Raw genomic sequence first — 19,042 nt, 5'->3', positions numbered from 1 at the left:
GTGCCACCATGCCTGGCTAATTATTTTTTTTGTATTTTAGTAGAGACGGGGTTTCACCATGTTGGCCAGGATGGTCTCTATCTCCTGACCTCATGATCCGCCCACTTCAGCTTCCCGAAGTGCTGGGATTACAGGCATTAGCCACCGCACATGGCCAGTTCAGTGGCATTTAGTATATTCACAATGTTGTGCAACCACTGCCTCTATCTGGTTCAAATCGTCTTCATAACTCCCAAGGAGGCCCTTTACCCATCAAGCAGTCACTCTCCTCAGAATGCTTTGAAGATGAAATGTTCACTTGTTGGTAGGGAACTGGGTAGGGCTGGATGGGTGGCTCATGCCTGTAATTCTAGCATTTTGGAAGGACAAAGTGGAAGGATTGCTTGAGGCCAAGAGTTCAAGACCAACCTGGCCAACATAGCAAGACCCCCATGTCTACTTTTTTCTAATTTAAAAAAAAAGAAGAAGAAAAAGCAGGGCTGCCTCTACACAACTACAGAGGAGGCTGCTACCATTAGAGTCTGCATTACCATGTGTCTTCTAGAGAGTAGGGCTCCAGGGAGCACTCATCACATAGACAATGTGCAACATGGCAGCCACAGGACAACCCTGGTGGGGAGACTTGTTGACCTCTGAGCAGGAGTCGGCTGGTGTCACATCCATCCCAGGTGACTCAGGCCTCTAGTGTTGGTGAAGCGGCCCCAAGTCCCAGTGTCTGTAGTAATGGCCCTGACCATGGAGAAACCCTGCCTCTTCCAGGGTTGTGCTCCATTCCCGTGGGACTCGTTGCAGCCTGCAATTTAAAGTCAATGAGCATTCACTCCTGGCCACCTGCCCCTCCCCGTTCAGGCGGTTCCTGTCCGCAGCACTGGTTCCCAGGGCCTCGGTCTGGCAAGTCACCCCAGTCGGGTTTGGGAAGTTAAACCAGATCTTGGGGTGGGGGTGTGATTCTAAGAACCCCAGAACTCAGGATGGGAACCCGTGAAGGCCAGCCAGCTAGCTTGCATGCTTTCTGCTTGGGGCGCCTCCGCAGCCCTTTGGAAAAACTTCTCATTGCAGCTGGTGGAAGTGGCCTGAGGAGCCTATAAATTGGGGCGGTAAGGACAGGGTGAAGTGGTGGGAGGAGGTGGAGACAAGAAGCCAGCAGAAGTGTTCCTAGGAGTCTGTGGCTTTCTTGAAAAACAACAAACAGCTTGGTCAAAATAGCACGATTATAAATGCATCTGGTTTAGGAGGCTTGTGAAAAGCTGCAGTGAGGGCCTCAGGGAGGATTTTGACTATCCTACTGGAGGGAGAGTTAAAAACTCAGTGGGGAATCTTTTTGCAAATGAAGCTGCCTTTTTTGTTTTGAGAGTCTTGCTCTGTCACCCAGGCTGGAGCACAGTGGCATGATCTCAGCTCACTACAACCCCTGCCTCCCGGGTTCAAGTGCTTCTCCTGCCTCAGCCTCCTGAGTATCTGGGATTATAGGCACCTGCCACCACGCCTGGCTAACTTTTTGTATTTTTAGTAGAGATGGGATTTTACCACGTTAGCCAGGATGGTCTCGATCTCCTGACCTCGTGATCCACTGGCTTTAGCCTCCCAAAGTGCTGGGATTACAGGCATAAGCCTGGACTGAAGCTCCTTTTTGAAATAGAAATACTAACAATACAACGTATTGATCAGTCTTTCAAAGTAGCTTTTAAAAATCTGTTGTCCAGGCCGGGCGCTGTGGCTCATGCCTATAATCCCAGCTCTCAGGGAGGCAAAGGTGGGAGGATAGCTTGAACCCAGGAGTTCAAGACCTGCCTGGGCAATATAGTGAGACCCTGTAATCCAAAAAAAAAAAAAAAAAAGAAGAAAAGAAAAAAGTATATATACAAAAAAATCTGTTGTCCAGGTGCCCTGAGGAACAAATATAGTGCCATCCTACAGATGAGGACAGTGAGGCCCAAAGTGAGAATCTTATGATCCCTCCTCGAACCAGTGGCTTTCATTTCTTTTTTTTTTTTTTATTTAAAAATAGATTATACCACTTGTCAGCAGGAATCATTTCAAGTCTGATTAATAGTTAGGATCAGGGTCCTGGAGCAGTGGCTCATGTCTGTAATCCCAGCACTTTGGGAGGCCAAGGCGGGCAAATCACGAGGTCAGGAGTTCGAGACCATCCTGACCAACATGGTGAAACCTCCCTCTCTACTAAAAATACAAAAATTAGGCTGGGCGTGGTGGCTAACGCCTGTTATCTCAGCACTTTGGGAAACCGAGGTGTGTGGATCACAGGGTCAGGAGACTGAGACTATCCTGGCTAACATGGTGAAACCTCGTCTCTACTAGAAATACAAAAAATTAGTCAGGCATGGTGGCACATGCCTGTAGTCCCAGCTACTTGGGAGGCTGAGGCAGGAGAATCACTTGAACCTGGGAGGCAGAGGTTGCAGAGAGCCAAGATCGAGCCACTGCACCCCAGCCTGGGTGACAGAGTGTGACTCTGTCTCAAAAAAAAAAAAAAAGAAATAAAAATACAAAAATTAGATGGGTGTGATGGTGCCCATGTGTAATCCCAGTTACTCAGGAGGCTGAGGCAGGAGAATTGCTTGAACCCAGAAGGCAGATGTTGCAGTAAGCTGAGACCACACTATTGCACTCTAGCCTGGGCAACAGAGCAAGACTCCCTCTCAAAACAAAAAAAAAAATTAGACTCAGCTGAGGAGCTTGTAAAACCGAGATTTTCATCTCCTCAACCCCTATTCTGATTGAGTAGGTCTGGATGGGGTCTTTAAGTGCAAAATTCTCCAGGTGATTCCAATTCTTATCTTTAGTTGGGATGCTTAGTGACCTCTAGGAAAGAAAGACAGGCCTGGGTGGGTTAGGGGCAGGTGACAGCTTGCGGCTGCGAAGACAGGGCTCACATGTGACAAAGGTGAGCTCACAGCTCACAGACAAGTTCTGCCTGGGGTCCTAGGTTTCCCAAGAAGCCATTTCCCTTCCAAGAAGGGAGAGGGTAGGACAGTGGGAACCCCACAAAGCGCTGGGTTGATAAATCACCCGTGCCAAGGGATAAGGGTTTTGAGAGCTGGGAGAGTAGCCTGAAGCTGGCAGCCCCCTATATCCCAGCTGTAGCAAAGGCACAGACAGCCGACCAAACCTCAGGCAGCCCACCCATCTGCAGCCCGAGCAGCCAAATGAGTTGTCCTAGGGACCCAGCCAGGCCTGGAACCTCGTCCTTCTGACTCCAGCGCTGTTTTTTCCTCACTTGCCCCACTGCCTGTCAGGAAGGAATCCCATCCACTTAGGGGCCAGGTTTCTGCCAGCCATTACTAAGATCCCTGTTCAATCCTGGGTTCTGAACCCTTGTGAGGAGAGAAAACAATGAAGTGCAGGGAGGGCTAGGCAACCCCTCTCTCTAGTGAGTCTCTGAAGCCTAGGCTAGCCCAGATCCTCTGGCATGAGGGGACAGGAGTCAGCAGACCTGAGTTGCAGGCTGTTTGGCCACTAAGGATGGATAGGAGTCTGAGGTGTGGCCCAGAAGCAGCCTCCAGGAAGCATACCATGTCTTTGAAACCCAGAATTTTTATAACAAATAATGCAATTTTGCCTTCTATATTTTTGAAACGGAGTCTCACTCTGTCACCCATGCTGGAATGCAGTGGTTCGATCTCGGCTCACTGCAACCTCCACCTCCTGGGTGCAAATAATTCTGCCTCAGCCGCCTGAGCAGCTGGGATTACAGACATGTGCCATGCCTGACTATTGTATTTTTAGTAGAGGCAGGGTTTCATCACTATGTAGGTCAGTCTGGTCCCAAACTCCTGACCGCATGATCTGCCTGTCTCGGCCTCCCAAAGTACTGGGATTACAGGTGTGAGCCATCGTGCTCAGCCTATTATACATTTTATCTGCGTTAATATCAGTAGCAAATGTTTAGATTACTTACTAAATTGCTTAATTTCTCCCTTCAAAAAAAGAAAACAAGTTTTTGGTTTTTTTGTTTTGTTTTTTTAGAAACAGAGTCTCCCTCTGTCCCCCAGGCTGGAGTGCAGTGCTGTTAGCTCAGCTCATTGCAACCTCCGCCTCCCAGGTTCAAGCGATTTTCCTGCCTCAGGAGTAGCTGGGATTACAGACATGTGCCACCACACCTGGCTAATTTTTGCATTTTTAGTAGAGATGGGGTTTCAACATGTTGGCCAGGCTGGTCTCAAACTCCTGGCCTCAAGTGATCTGCCTGCCTCGGCCTCCCAAAGTGCTGAGATTACAGGCATGAGCCACCGCACCTGGCCTTCATACTCTAGTTTTGAAAACACGGAACTAGAGAATCTTGAAGACCTCTTCAACCTCTACGAGGATCATAGCAAAGGAGAAAGATACGACAAATTCCATGGAGATGCTTTCCCCCAGTCCCAAGGCCTGGCCCATAGGAGGTTGGACTCTCTGCAGGAGGACTGTCAGAGAAGGTAGAAACAGGTGTTCCAGCCATTTCAGTGTTTTTGCCTTTTGAGGGTTTCCAGCTGGTGTGCAATACGGAAATATCGATGATATCCATATAACAAAGGGGGAAGCAGGGATGGTTTTTTTTTCACCAACCTAGGGAGTATGTGACAGGGGATAACAGAGGTGATCAGGACCTGCCACAGTTGGCACAGCCCAAACCCAGGCTCACCGCTTGCCTGCACAGCAAAATGAGCTCACTTTGTTGTTGTTGTTTTTGCTCCCAGAGAAAAAAGGGGACCAGGAGGACCTGTCTAGCCTCTGGGTTTCCCAGAGGGCTGGGGTGAGTAGTGCTAGATCAGCAGAGAGAAAAGTCAGCCCTCTCACTGTCAGGATTCTTCTGTCAGTAGAATGAACCTTAAAATCTTCGAATGTTAAGACAAGCAGGTTCTAAGAGAACACGCCTTCCAGCCCCCAGCCTCCCAGCGTTATGGACAAGGAACTGAGCTGTAGGGCAGCGGGCCTTAGGAGGTTCCAGGATCTCCCTCTCTCTTGCAAGTTAGGCCCTGTTCAGTCCCCAGGAACTTTCTTCTCCCTGGCTTTGGCTTCGTCCTCACTCTGTCATGCCTCTAACCTCACTCAGAAGTACATTTTTATCTCCAGTGGGCTTAATAGTCAAAGACTTGGGAAACTCAGGTCTATGCAAAAGGCAAAAGGCAGCTGCCCAGGTCTGCATGCTGAGCCTTTCTCTGGAACACCTGGGCTGACAGGAAATGGGAGCTGCCAGCCCACCTGGCAATTTGCCAGCTCTTCACAAAGATCTCTTTTTTTTTTTTTTGAGATGGAGTCTTACTCTGTCACCCAGGCTGGAGTGCAGTGGTGCAATCTCAGCTCACTGCAACCTCTGCCTTCTGGCTTCAAGCGATTCACCTGCCTTAGCCGCGGGAGTCATTGGGATTACAGGAATGCATCACCACGCCTGGTCTATTTTTTTATTTTTAGCAGAGATGGGGTTTCACTATGTTGGCCAAGCTGGTCTCGAACTCTTGACCTCAGGTGATCTCCCCGCTTCAGCCTCCCAAAGTGTTGGGATTACAGGCATGAGCCACCACACCAGCCTCCTTACAAAGATCACTGACCCTTATGAAGCTCTTCAGGATTTGTTTTTTTTTTTTTTTTTTTTTTGAGATGGAGTCTCACTCTGTCACCCAGGCTGGAGTGCAGTGGCATGATCTCGACTCACTACAACCACCACCTCCTGGCTTCAAGCGACTCTCCTGCCTCAGCCTCCTAAGTAGCTGGGATTATAGGTGCATACCACCATGCTTGGCTAATTTTTTGTATTTTTAGTAGAAATGGGGTTTCACCATGTTAGCCAGGATGGTCTTGATCTCTTGACCTCATTATTTGCCTGCCTCCATCTCAAAATAAATAAATAAAAAAAAACACATCCATGTCTTTTAGGGATTTCAAACTTTTGTTTTTCTTTTTTTTTTTTTGAGACGGAGTCTTGTTCTGTCACCCAGGCTGGAGTGCAGTGGTACAATCTTGGCTCACTGCAACCTCTGTCTCCTGTATTCAAGCGATTCTCCTGCCTCAGCCTCCCGAGTAGCTGTGATTTCAGGCGCCCATCACCATGCTCGGCTAATTTTTGTATTTTTAGTAAAGATGGGTTTTCACTACGTTGACCAGGCTGGTCTCGAACTCCTGAGCTCAGGTGATCCGCCTACCTCGGCCTCCCAAAGTGCTGGGATTACAGGCGTGAGGCACTGCGCCCGCCCAGGCCTTATACATTTTTAATTGGCCTTTTCCCACATGTTCTAAAGAATATTCATAACTTTGTTAATAAAAATAACAACTGGAGGCCAGGTACTGTGACTCATGCTTGTAATCTCAGCACTCTGGGAGGCCAAGGTGGGCAGATCACTTGAGTCCAGGAGGTCAAGACCAGACTGGCCAACATGGCGAAACCGCGGCTCTACTAAAGAGACAAAAAGTTAGTCGGTTGTGGTGGCGTGCACCTGTAGTAGTTCCGGTTACTTGGGAGGCTGAGGCAGGAAAATTACTTGAGCCCAGGAGGCTGAGGTTACAGTGAGCTGAGATATCCCCACTGCACTCCAGCCTGGGCCACAGAGCAAGACTTTGTCTGCGGGGTGGGGGGGGGGAAGGCTGGGCAGTGCCTCATGCTTGTAATTCTGTAATTCCAGCACATGATTTGGGAGGCCAAGGCAAGTGGATCACTTGAGGCCAGGTGTTTGAGACCAGCCTGGCCAATGTGGTGAAACCCTGACTCTACTAAAAATACAAAAATTAGCTGGGCATGGTGGCGCGAGCCTGTAGTCCCAGCTACTCAGGAGCCTGAGGCAGGAGAATTGCTTGAACCCGGGAGGATTGCTTGAACCCGGGAGGCGGAGGTTGCAGTGAGCCGAGATCGTGCCACTGCACTCCAGCCTGACGCAAAAAAAAAAACAAAAGAAAACAAACAACCAAAAAACAACTAGCTGTATGCGATGGCTCACGCCTGTAATCCCATCACTTTGGGAGGCTGAGGCGAGCAGATCAGCTGAGATTGGGAGTTCGAGAGTAGCCTGATTAACACGGAGAAACCCCGTCTCTACTAAAAATACAAAATTAACCAGGCATGGTAATGCATGCCTGTAATCACAGTTACTTGGGAGGCTGAGGCAGGAAAATCGCTTGAACCTGGGAGGGGGAGGTTGCAGTGAGCCGAGGTTGCAGTGAGCCGAGATTTCACCATTGCACTCCAGCCTGGGCAACAAGAGCAAAACTCCATCTCAAAACAAACAAACAAAATCAAGAAAAACCGAAAAACTAATATTTGTGTGTAGAGTTTGTAGGCAGGATAGAACTCGTCAGTGTCACTGCACAGGTGAGAAACAGATTCAGATGGGTGCAGTGACGTGCCTACAGTCACACAGTGTCAGCAAGGCTGAAGCCAGAACTCTACATCCAGGCTCATTTCCTTATCCCAGGCAACTCACACTCTCAGTTGTAAGCTAAAGGGGACTGTACATGCTGGAAAGCGCGGATCGATGTTGTAGGGTGGGGTGTAGAACAGACGGAGTGATAGTCTCGTTATCGCTAAGGAGATGTTGACCCAAGAGACTTTCTCTAGGTCAGCCCTTGTTTTATCTGATCAAGTTCTTCCTCCCCTTGCAGAATTCGGCAGCGTCCAACAGTGCTGACTCAAATGGCAAGACTGACACCCAAGGGGTTTCCCTTTAGCTGACACCTTCAGTCCCAGAAGTGACAGTGATTCTGTCACCACAGCACCCTCTGGGATCCTCCCCCGGGAGCTCTGGGGTCCCGCAGGAAGGCCACTCTGGGAATCGGTGCCCGTGAAGAGGGGCCCTTCCCCACCCCAGCTGTGCCGTATGTAATCCACAAAGGGCCAGACTCTGGCATAAGCACCCAGGAGCCACTGCTGAACCTTTTTGTACTCAAAAGCAGCCGCACAGAAATACAAAAACTTTCAGATTCTGCTCCGGGAACTGGTGCACACAAGAGCTTAACTGATTTCGCCGCGGTCTGCGGTGGCTTGTCTGGGGCCAGCGGGATGGGGGAAGGGAAGATCCCCCCAGCTCCCTCTCCCCTCCCCCCAACAGCGGAGGTGCGACCTCAAGGGAGCGTGACCGCCGAGGTGACAGATGCAGAGCAGCTGACTGGGGGGAGGGTCCAGTCCTCGTCGACCCCCTACTGGGGGAAGCGGGGACGTGACTTGGAGAACGTTCGGCTGAAGAACAGGAGGGGGGATGGAGGGAGACGGGGAAGGGGAGGAGGCCGGGGCTGGCCCTGGCCCCGCCCACCCGCGGGAGAAATAAGGCTCCTCCCACCATCCAGGAAGAGGGCGGCCCGGCCAAAGAGATGCTGAGCTCAGCATTTTGGACCCCAGCGGCTCGGTGGGGGCAGGGCGCGGGGTTGGCGCCTTTCTGGTGAGAGTCGGAGAGGGGAGAGACGGGGAGGGAGGGCGAGGCCGAGAAGGCCCTCACAACCCTGAGGCTGTAACTCTTCTCCCACCGGGTCGTGCTTACAAAGCGGTCTCTGTTGGGGAGGGGAAGGCTTCCCGGGTGCGCGCAGTTAGGGGTAGGGGGAGAGGATGTCGTCTGTGAGTCACTACCCTAAACCCTGACTTAGCCCCAAGAACTCACGTCAGAGAGGCCAAGCCTTTGTGCCCTCTGACCCCAGGGATGATTTGGTGGAGGGCGCGCAGGGCGCAGGGCTGCCACTGCAGGGCGGAGGGCTGCCCCTGCAGGGCGGCAGTCCCTACTGCCCAGGCTACCCCAGCTAGCGCAGGAAGGGGTTTTATTTAAGGCAACCTTGAAAAGTGCAGGGGGCATCGGCTTGGGAAGAGAAGCAAGGAAAACCTTTGTACCCACCTGGCACAAAGGGCTACCCAGGCCAGGCAGGTGGGTGGCTATTTTTGAGCTGACCTACATACCCATTTGCCTCTTTATCTTTTTATTATCACACATGGTTATTATGGGAGCTTTTCTTCAGCACTTAATGCAGCTGCTGCGTTTCTTGAGGGCTGCACAATAAAGTGTGTGGCCTCTCTCTCCAGGAAGTTTTAAGGGTGTCTGGGCCAGTAAAGAAGGTCACCAATAGGCCTGCAGCAGCTTCCCCAAGCTCTTGCCACATGGAACAGGATTCTGACCCTGACGTCCCCATCCAGAGCTGGTCAGCCCTGGAGGCAGATGATGACATTCACATTTGACAACAGAGTCACTGGGTTTTGCTGGGGCCTGAAGCCCCTCAGCCTTTGGGCCTTGCCACTTGCAGAGGCTGACCCCATCGTCCTATGGCCCCACGCTATGGCTTTCCTGCACAGATGGGGCAAGGGACGCTCATCTGCAGATGAGTTGTGGGCAGACTGGTTTGGGATTTACTGCTCTGATTTTTCTTAAGGAGACGCAAGGAGAGCCTGGAACTTTCTGTTTATTCTGTTCAGCCTCACTAGGGCCTCCCTCTCCAAACCTTTTAATAGCTCTCCATTGCCTTTAGAGCCAGTCTGGCTGCTTAGTTCAGCCTTCCAAGCCTTGGGGGCAGGCTGGAGATTCATCTCCCACCCACAGCCCAGAAGGGGAAAACACATATGGTTCTAATTATATCTGAAACGCTCTTAAATTTTCCATAAAGTACAGTATGCATGGCTTTGTGTATACAACTTTGCATAGTAATATGTATGTAGATATGCAAAATATATACAGCCATGTAAGGTGGACCATAAAGAGAACATCAACAAAGGACAGCATATAATTTACAGTATTTTAATCATGCTAAAGACAGACACATAGACCTGGAAGTGTGACTGGCAGAGGTCACAGCGGAGTTTCTCTTCTCTAATCTGGTTCTCCCTCTGGGAGAAATCTTTGGCCCTGAGGAAAATGGATGCCTGCACTCCTTGACACGCTTATTTTTTTTTTTTTTGTGAGATGGAGTTTTGCTCCTGTTGCCTATGCTGGAGTGCAGTGGCGCCATCTCAGCTCACCTCAACCTCTGCCTCCTGGGTTCAAGAGGATTCTCTTGCCTTGTCCTCCCAGTATATGTATTATAATATTTCTTTTTTTTTTTTTTTTTTTTTTGAGACGGAGTTTCACTCTTGTTACCCAGGCTGGAGTGCAATGGTGCGATCTCGGCTCACCGCAACCTCCGCCTCCTGGGTTCAGGCAATTCTCCTGCCTCAGCCTCCTGAGTAGCTGGGATTACAGGCACTCGCCACCATGCCCAGCTAATTTTTTTTTTGTAGTTTTAGTAGAGACGGGGTTTCACCATGTTGACCAGGATGGTCTTGATCTCTTGACCTCGTGATCCACCCGCCTCGGCCTCCCAAAGTGCTGGGATTACAGGCTTGAGCCACCGCGCCCGGCCAATTCTTTTTTTTTTTTTTTTTTTTTTTGAGATGGAGGCTCATTCTGTCGCCCAGGCTGGAGTGCAGTGGTGCAATCTCAACTCACTGCAACCTCCACCTTCCAGGTTCTAGCGATTCTCCTGCCCCAGCCTCCCAAGTAGCTGGGATACAGGCATGTGCCACCACGCCTGGCTGATTTTTGTATTTTTAGTAGAGACCAGGGTTTCACCACGTCGGCCAGGCTGGTCTGGAACTCCTGGCCGTAGGGATCCACCTACTTCGGCCTCCCAAAGTGCTGGGATTACAGTCATGAGCCAATGCGCCCAGTTGTATTTTATATTATAAATCTTTAAATACCCTCTACCACCAGCACTATAATTCCCTGCAGCACACCCACACACACCCCTGTCCCAGTGTTGGAATATATACAATATGTGCTCAACAAGTGTTTGACCCAGAATTGAATGGAGCTAGAACCCACATGTGACTGAAGGTCAATGTGGAATCAGTGGGAAATCTCCCTGACCCCTCCCAGGCCATGGGGAACTCTGCTCCCTCTGAACTCGGCCAGCACTTCTTATTGTCACAGAAAGTTAGAACTGAAGGGGGGATTCCCCTTGTACATTTGAGGAGAATAAAGGGAAGTGTCCAGAGCGGCCCAGTGTGGGAACCGGACCTTACAGTTTGCTGGTATCTCTCCACTGCACCCTGTCACCTCTTCAGAGAGGGCTTCCCAGGTTGCCCGAAATCCCTTATTCTCTTCTGCTGTTTCTTTTCAAAGTACTAATTCGGTTTTTTTTTTTTTTGAAAGGTCTCACATATTTATTACTGAACCCAGGCAACCAAAACCTTTTTTTTTTTTTTTTTTACACGAATAATGGAAGCACTGTGCGTTGTACTAATGCCTTCATAACAGATACAGAAAGGAAACTCTTCAAACTTCTCCAGATGGCGGTGACATTTTTCAGCTTGATTTGGTAACACGACTGTGACCTACAGACAGCATAAATACGTGTGCCATCACATGTGTAATTTCTTACAGACCAAGTTTGGTTCTTCTCCAATGTCTCCTTTTGGAGTTGTACCTGATTTTATTACCAGTTTTTATCCGAATCCACTGGGGACTGGGACGATTTTGCTTTTGTTTCTTGGCCAGGAATCGCTTAATCCTGAAAGTCTTGTCAGAAGACATGGCGAGAAACGGAGTAATGCCCACACCACTATGGCGGAGAAAGGAAGAGAGGAAGAAGCCTAATTCGGTTTGTAATCCTTCATTCATCTCTCTGTGTGGTTGTCCAGTGCCTGACTTGCCCACTAAACGGCGAGCTGTAGGAGGCCAGCGTCTGTATCTGTTTTGTCCTGGGTCTTCTGGTGCCCTGCACAAAAAGCCTAGTCCACAGTTTCCAGTGATAATAGTTGAAGGAAAAAAAAAAAGAGGAAATCCTAGCACTTTGGGGGGCCGACGTGGCAGATCACTTGAGGTCAGGGGTTTGAGACCAGCCTGGCAAACATGGTGAAACCCTGTCTCTACTAAAAATACAAAAATTAGGTGGGTGTGGTGGCTCACACCTGTAGTCCCAGCTACTCAGGAGGCTGAGGCAAGAGAATCACTTGAACCTGGGAGGTGGAGGTTGCAGTGAGCCAAGGTCACACCACTGCACTCCAGCCTGGGTGACGGAGTGAGAGTCCCTCTCAATCAAAACAAACAAACAAACAAACAAAACAAAACTGAGGCCAGGCATGGTAGGTCATACCTGTAATCCCAGCACTTTGGGAGGCTGAGGCGGGTGAATCCCCTGAGGTCAAGAGTTCAGGACCAGCCTGGCCAACATGTTGAAACCCTGTCTGTACTAAAAAAAAATACAAAGCTGGGCACGGTGGCTTATGCCTGTAATCCCAGCATTTTGGGAGGCCAAGGCTGGTGGATCACCTGAGGTCAGGTGTTTGAGGGCAGCGTGGCCAACATAGTGAAACTCTGTCTCTGCTAAAAATAAGCCAGGCATGGTGGCATGTACCTGTAATCCCAGCTACTTGGGAGGCTGAGGCAGGAGACTGGCTTGAACCCGGAAGGTGGAGGTTGCAGTGAGCAAAGATGGTACCATTACACTCCAGCCTGGGCAACAGAGTGAGACTTCATCTCCAAAACAAACAAACAAACATTAGCTGGGCGTGGTGGTGCACGAGTAATCCCAGCTACTTGGGAGGTTGAGGCAGGAGAATCACTTGAACTTGGGAGGTAGAGGTTGCTTAGTGAGCCAGGATCGTACCACTGCACTCCAGTCTAGGTGACAGAGGGAGACTGTGTCTCAAAAAAAAAAAATGAATAAATAAAAAGAATGAGTATCCATATGGCCTGAGAAGCTTAGTGCATTTTCTTAGGGCACTGCTGAGACTGGCTCAGAAAGTGTTGAGTTGAGGGGTCTGGAGAGTTTCTTGCCAGGAGCTCCAAGGTAACACCTGGCCTTGAGCAGCCTAAAGTATATGGGGGCGATAGACCCCTAGTGAATAACCCTACCACCAGGAAGAGGTGTTTTTTTTTTTTTTGAGACAGAGTCTTGCTCTGTCGCCAGGTGCTAGGCTGGAGTGTAGTGGCATGATCTCAGCTCACTGCAACCTCCGCCTCCCAGGTTCAAGCAATTCTCCTGCCTCAGCCTCCCAAGTAGCTGGGACTATAGACTCTCACCACCACGCCCAGCTAATTTTTATATTTTAGTAGAGACGGGGTTTCACTATGTTGGCCAGGATGGTCTTGATCTCTTGACCTCATGATCTGCCTGCCTTGGTCTCCCAAAGTGCTGGGATTACAGGCTTGAGCCATCGTGCCCAGCCCAGGAAGAGGTTTATACGGTGATGACAAATCAGATTAGGGATTGGAATCTAGCAGTGGTGTGGAGGGCAGATTGCAGGTTGGAGACCTAAGGCAGGGAACCAATTAGGTCATGATTGCAAAAACTTGAAAACCACCTAAGTGGTTTCTCTGGTAGGAAAACAGTTAAATAAATCACCATACATCCCAATCATGGGAAATTATGTGGGTGTTAAAAAGAGGGAGGTAGATTTTGGAAAGATGTCCAAGATCTGCTGCGAGGTTGCAGAACAATTTGTACACTGTACTCCCAGGCTGAGGGGAGACAAGAGGACACTCCCCTGCAGATACACGCATTTCAACATGCTGAGAAAACATCTAGAAGGATACTGGAGAAGCTATTGAAGAGGGATGAAGAGGCTTTCTTTTCTTTTCTTCCTTTTTTGAGACAGAGTCTCACTCAGTTGCCCAGGTTGGAGTGCAAAGGCTCAATCTCTGCTCACTGCAACCTCCGCCTCCTGGGTTCAAGCGATTCACCTGCCTCAGGCTCCTGAGTAGCTGGGATTACAAGCGCCCACCACCACACCCGGCTAATTTTTGTATTTTTAGTAGAGACAGGGTTTCTCTATCTTCGCAGGCTGGTCTTGAACCCCTGACCTCAGGTGATCCACCCAACTTGGCCTCCCCAAATGCTAGGATTACAGTTGTGAGCCACCATGCCTGGACTTTTTCTTTCTACACTTTCTGCACTGGTGGATTTTTATCATGAGCCCAAATTATTTTCACCAGATTTTTGTTTGTTTTTTTGCTACGGCAGGATTGTGGGTGATGGGTAAGGAGGTGGGGTGGGGGCTGGACAACGGAGACCCAGTCAGCAGTGCCAGGGAGGGAGGCACATTGACAGATGGACAGGAGTGGAACCAGGGAGGAGGCTGCAGGGCCATGGCGCCTGGGGGGTGGAACGGGGGAGGCACAGCGTCATGTAGGGGGCCTCACTCAAGGTGATTGACCTCCGCAGTGCCAGTGACCCCAAGCAAGGGACAAGTCCAAGACCAGGAAACCCTAAATTTGGGGGACAAGGGCAAGTAAAGGAAGTAGGTTGAACTTTAGGACCCTACGGATTCCTTGGCTGTCAGCACCATCCTTCGGGTACAGACCGTTCTGGCTGCGGCAGGGAAACAAACAGATGAAGGAGGGGCCAAACCCCAGCCCCTGTGGGAGGCGGTCGGCTTGCTATCAGCCCTGGTGTTCCTGGGAGCGTGCCCTGCTTCTCTGCTCACTCTTTTGGGCTGCCCGCTGGCAGGCCAGGCTAACATCCAGGCCCAGGGTGAGCGGCCAGGGCTTCTGGCCCCTTCCGGAGGCTAAGCCGCTTCCCAGGACCCAGGCAGAGGAAGACAGAACAATGCTGTTCGTGGAGCGATTGCAGGGGAGAGAAAGCTGGGTGGGGGTGGAGAAGGTTCTTGGCTCAGTGAAGCCAGTGAAAGCCTGCAGAAGGTCGAAGGTAGAGGAGTGCTCTGTGATTTCTGAGACAGCAGCTCATTTATCTCAAAAACACTTGCTCTGAGCCTAAGTCCAGGGGTAAATGCTGCCCCTATGCAAAGCTGGGTTAAGTCGCTCAGAGGTACTCTGCCTGGGTCTTGTCTCTAGGGTCTCTCTGCAAAAGCCCCTGTGGTCCAGGAGCAGCTGAGGCATTTTCATAGATGTCTATTTATTCTCCACTAGAACCTTCTAGAAGAGGCATTCTAGTTTTGTTTTTTTTTTTTTTTTTTTTTTTTTTTTAGATAGTCTCGCTCTATCCAGCTCCCAGGCTAGAGTGCATAGCTCACTGCAGCCTCAAACTCCTGAGCTGAAGTGATCCTTTGCCTTAGCCTCCTGAGTAGCTGCAACTACAGGCATGCGCCACCATGCCCAGCTAAATTTTAAAATGTTTCTTTTGTAGAGATGGGGGTCTCTCTATGTTGACCAGGCTGCTTTTGAACTCCTCCTGCCTTGGCCTCCCAAAGTGCTGGGATTACAGGCTTGAGCCTCCATGCCTGGCCTAAAAGAGGTGCTTTTTTTTTTTCAAAGCAAGAAACTGAGACTGGGGAGGATGGTGCCTTGCCCACGACCACATGGTTAGGAAGTGTTAAAACTGGGATTCAAACCTGGGTGTGCCTGTGTCCCTCTTATAATTCAGCTGCTTGGAGCTCAGAACACATTTTCCCATAGAAATTATGCTGTAACTGGTGGTTTGGCTGCCATAATGGCCTAGCTCACCCAGGGTATAGCCGGAATTAATTCTATGTTTCAGTATGGTTGTGGATGAATCAGGCTTCTGTGGGCTAGCCTGGAAACCCACGAGAGAGGGAAGATGTGTTGAGGGTTTGCCCAGTCGGGAACTTTTGCCCTTCCTGTAGCCACCTGGATCAGGGCAAGCAGGCAAATGCTCAGGGAACCCTTGTCCATTTCAGAGCTCAGCCAGCAAATCCTGGTGAGTTCTAGTTGTTTACAGGAGTGGGACAGAACATCTGGCAGGTTTGGTGTTTATAAGACAGAAAGTGCAACATGAGATATGTGTTAATTTTCAGACTGAAACTCTTAGTCTTTTTCTTTCTTATCCTACCTCTCAACTCCATACTGAGTCGTCTTGGATATTTTTCCTCTAGAATAGAGCACTAAAGGCATGAGCCAGGGTTTACCTTCACAAAACCTGACATCTGCCTTTGGAGTGGGTGAGTGACAGTAACTGCATAGGGTTAGGAGTGCTGGAGATCAGAGCAGCTGTTGAGAGAAGTAAGGATGGATCACAGTCATCTTCTAGTGACTTCCGGGGAACACTCACTCATTCATTCAACAAACATTTGCTGTGGGTGTGCTGGGCACTGTGCTGGCTCCTTTCATGTTGCTTCTGTTGCTCAAAGAGTTCTGGGTAGGGATGACTGTGGGTCTCAGATTCAGAATCTTAGCATTGCAAGGAATCTTTTTACAAATGGTAACTGCAGCCATTCATTAATTTTAAAAAGCTGGAGTGTTGGACGTTGTGCCAAATACTGAGGATCCGTAAAGCATGAAGATTGAGGTCCAGAGAGAGGTGGGAAGTGATTTGCCCAGGGTCTTAATCCAGGATTCTAGCACCTGGACCAGAAGCTACCTTCCCAACCACACCAATGGTGTTCCTGCCTCAGTGTGCCCCAGCCATCCTTGGGGATTCCTTTTGTTTCCCAGGACCAGGGTTCAGGGCCTGGGGAAAGGACACAGAGAAGCCGTAGATTGCTTTCTAGCTGGTAACAACAATGCCTGGGTCTCCCCTGGAGTGAGGGTTGGAAAATCTTCCTGTTGGCTGGAGTTCAGAAGGTTTAGAAAACTTCTGTTAGTTCTTTCAATGAGCCACCTGCTCTCTAAATTCTGGGTCTTCACAAACGGTTAGCTCTGCCCAAACTGCTTTTCCCAGTTTCCTTCATCTGGCAAATTTCTCTCGCTCCCCTTTGGGTCTCAGCTGCAATATCTATTTCTTCTTCAAGGAGATGTTCCTGGGCTCTCAGCCTTGGGTCCCCGTGCTCTGCGGTCACCTATGACACCTGGACTTCCCCTGAGATAATCGTGAGCCCTCGGGACTGCTCCTACTTACTGAATGTCTTTGTTTCCACTAGACTGTGATCTCTAGGATGGGCAGAGACTCAGTGTATTCTTTTTTGGCATTTGCGTGCCCATTATCTCAGCCAGTGCTCACTACAGAGTAGGTGGTGTTTTTTTTTTTTAATCTTTATTTTGGTCAGGGGCTTAGAACAGAGTAGGTGTTAATTGTGCAGTTACTGAGTGACAATGAGCTGTAGCTGGGGGAAAGGCCTTCACATGAGTGGCTTTAATTCAAGTCATTCAATGACTGTGGATCAAGGACTTCACACACACAAGGCAAAGGGTGTGATTGGACAGGATACAAAGATGACTTGGAAAAAGAGGTTTGCAATCTGGTAGAGGGTGTATAATCTAGAACTCAGTTCAAAAATTGCAAAAAGATGGGCTGGGTTCGGTTGCTCATGCCTGTAATCTCAGCAGTTTGGGAGGCCAAGGCAGGCAGATTACCTGAGGTCAGGAGTTCAAGACCAGCCTGGCCAAGATGGCAAAACCCTATCTCCACTAAAAATACAAAAAAGAAAAAAAAAATTTAACAGGGCATGGTGGCATGCACCTATAATCCCAGTTACTTGGGAAGCCGAGGCAGGAGAATTGCTTGAACCTGGAAGGCAGAGGTTGTGGTGAGCCAAGATTGTGACACTGCCCTCCAGCTGGGGGACAGAGGGAGACTCCATCTAAAAAAAAAAAAAAAGCAAAGATGGCCAGGTATGGTAGCTCACGCCTGTAATCCTAGCACTTTGGGAGGCCGAGGTGTGAGGTGAGAGGATCACTTGAGTTTAGGAGTTTGAGACCAGCCTGGGCAACATAGTGGACCTTGTCTCTATTATTAAAAAAAAAATAAAGTTTCAAAGCTCTCTTCTAACCAGAGAGCCTCCATCCCTCCTACATCCCTTTTTCCTCTTTGCTGGCCCACTCATCCTCGGCTGCTTAGTCTGGGACCCAGCATATGCCTCTGAGTTCCAGGACTTTACACAGCACAGAAGAATCCAGGGGCTGGTGTGGCTGCCGCACAGAGGCTTATGGCAGGAGATCAGCAGTCGAGGGAGTTCATGCAGAGGGCAGATTCTCCCGGCTCTGGGCAGAGCAGGGCTCAAGTCTCCTCTGGACAGCTGTGGGCTCACCTGCCTGAGCTTTTATCTATTTTATTTTTATTTAGTTATTTACACTGCATCATCTGCTGGACTCTATTTTAGAGAATTCATTAAGAAAGGCGGCTCACACCTTTGTAATCCCAGCATTTTGGGAGGCTGAGGTGGAGGAAGGCTTGAGCCCAGGAGTTCAATACCAGCCTGGGCAACACAGAGAGACCCTGTCTCTACAAAAAATGAGAAAATTAGTGGGGGCTGGTGGCGCATACCTGTAGTCCCAGCTACTCGGGAGGATGAGGCAGGAGGATCTATTGATCCAGGGAGGTTGAAGCTGCAGTGAGCCAAGGTCACGCTGCTGTACTCCAGCCTGGGTGACAGAATGAGACCCTGTCTCAAACAAAGAAACAAAAAATAAAAAAGAGAAAGCACCTGTTTTCTTTTTTTTTTTTTTTTTTTTTTTGAGACGGAGTTTCACTCATGTTACCCAGGCTGGAGTGCAATGGCACGATCTCGGCTCACCGCAACCTCCGCCTCCTGGGTTCAGGCAATTCTCCTGCCTCAGCCTCCTGAGTAGCTGGGATTACAGGCATGCACCACCATGACCAGCTAATTTTTTGTATTTTTAGTAGAGACGGGGTTTCACCATGTTGACCAGGATGGTCTCGATCTCTTGACCTCGTGATCCACCCGCCTCGGCCTCCCAAAGTGCTGGGATTACAGGCTTGAGCCACCGCGTCCGGCCAGAAAGCACCTGTTTTCAAACTTACCTGGAGAGAAAATTTGAGAGAAAACGCTCACATTCATTGCAAGAGTATGAAACAATGCCTCAAAATCAGTTACATTGAAGTGACATGAGACCTGCATCTAAGAACCTTTAATAAATACTGGCGGCTGGGCACGGTGGTTCACGCCTGTAATCCCAGCATTTTGGGAGGTCAAGGTGGCAGATTGCCTGAGGTCAGGAGTTCAAGACCAGCCTAGCTAACATGGTGAAACCCTGTCTCTACTAAAAATAAAAAAATTAGTTGGGTGTGGTGGCAGGTGCCTATAATCCCAGCTACTTGGGAGGCTGAGGCGGGAGAATCACTTAAACCCGGGAGGTGGAGGTTGCGGTGAGCTAAGATCACGCCATAACACTCCAGCCTGAGCGAGGAGCAAAACTCTATCTCAAAAAAGATAAAACAAACAGACAAATAAGTAAATGCTGGCATAGGCTGGGCACACAGTGGCTCATGTCTTTTTTTTTTTTTTTTT

At 49.5% G+C, this 19,042-nt stretch overlaps 1 long non-coding RNA gene across 1 annotated transcript; it reads left to right on the top strand.

Annotated features, from left to right (window-relative positions):
- The first annotated feature begins 8,211 nt into the window (after nucleotides 1–8,211).
- On the top strand, nucleotides 8,212–11,713 carry LOC116535388. Its single transcript, XR_004262182.1, has 2 exons — nucleotides 8,212–8,363; nucleotides 11,436–11,713. It is a non-coding gene; the product is annotated as an uncharacterized LOC116535388 (long non-coding RNA).
- Nucleotides 11,714–19,042: the final 7,329 nt, after the last annotated feature.

Source organism: Sapajus apella, unplaced genomic scaffold (genome assembly GCF_009761245.1).
Source record: "Sapajus apella isolate SASKATOON/1434 unplaced genomic scaffold, GSC_monkey_1.0 scaffold94, whole genome shotgun sequence".
In the NCBI taxonomy this organism is placed as follows: domain Eukaryota; kingdom Metazoa; phylum Chordata; class Mammalia; order Primates; family Cebidae; genus Sapajus; species Sapajus apella.
Note: the sequence above shows the minus strand (reverse complement) of the source record. Positions and strands in the feature narration are given on the sequence as shown.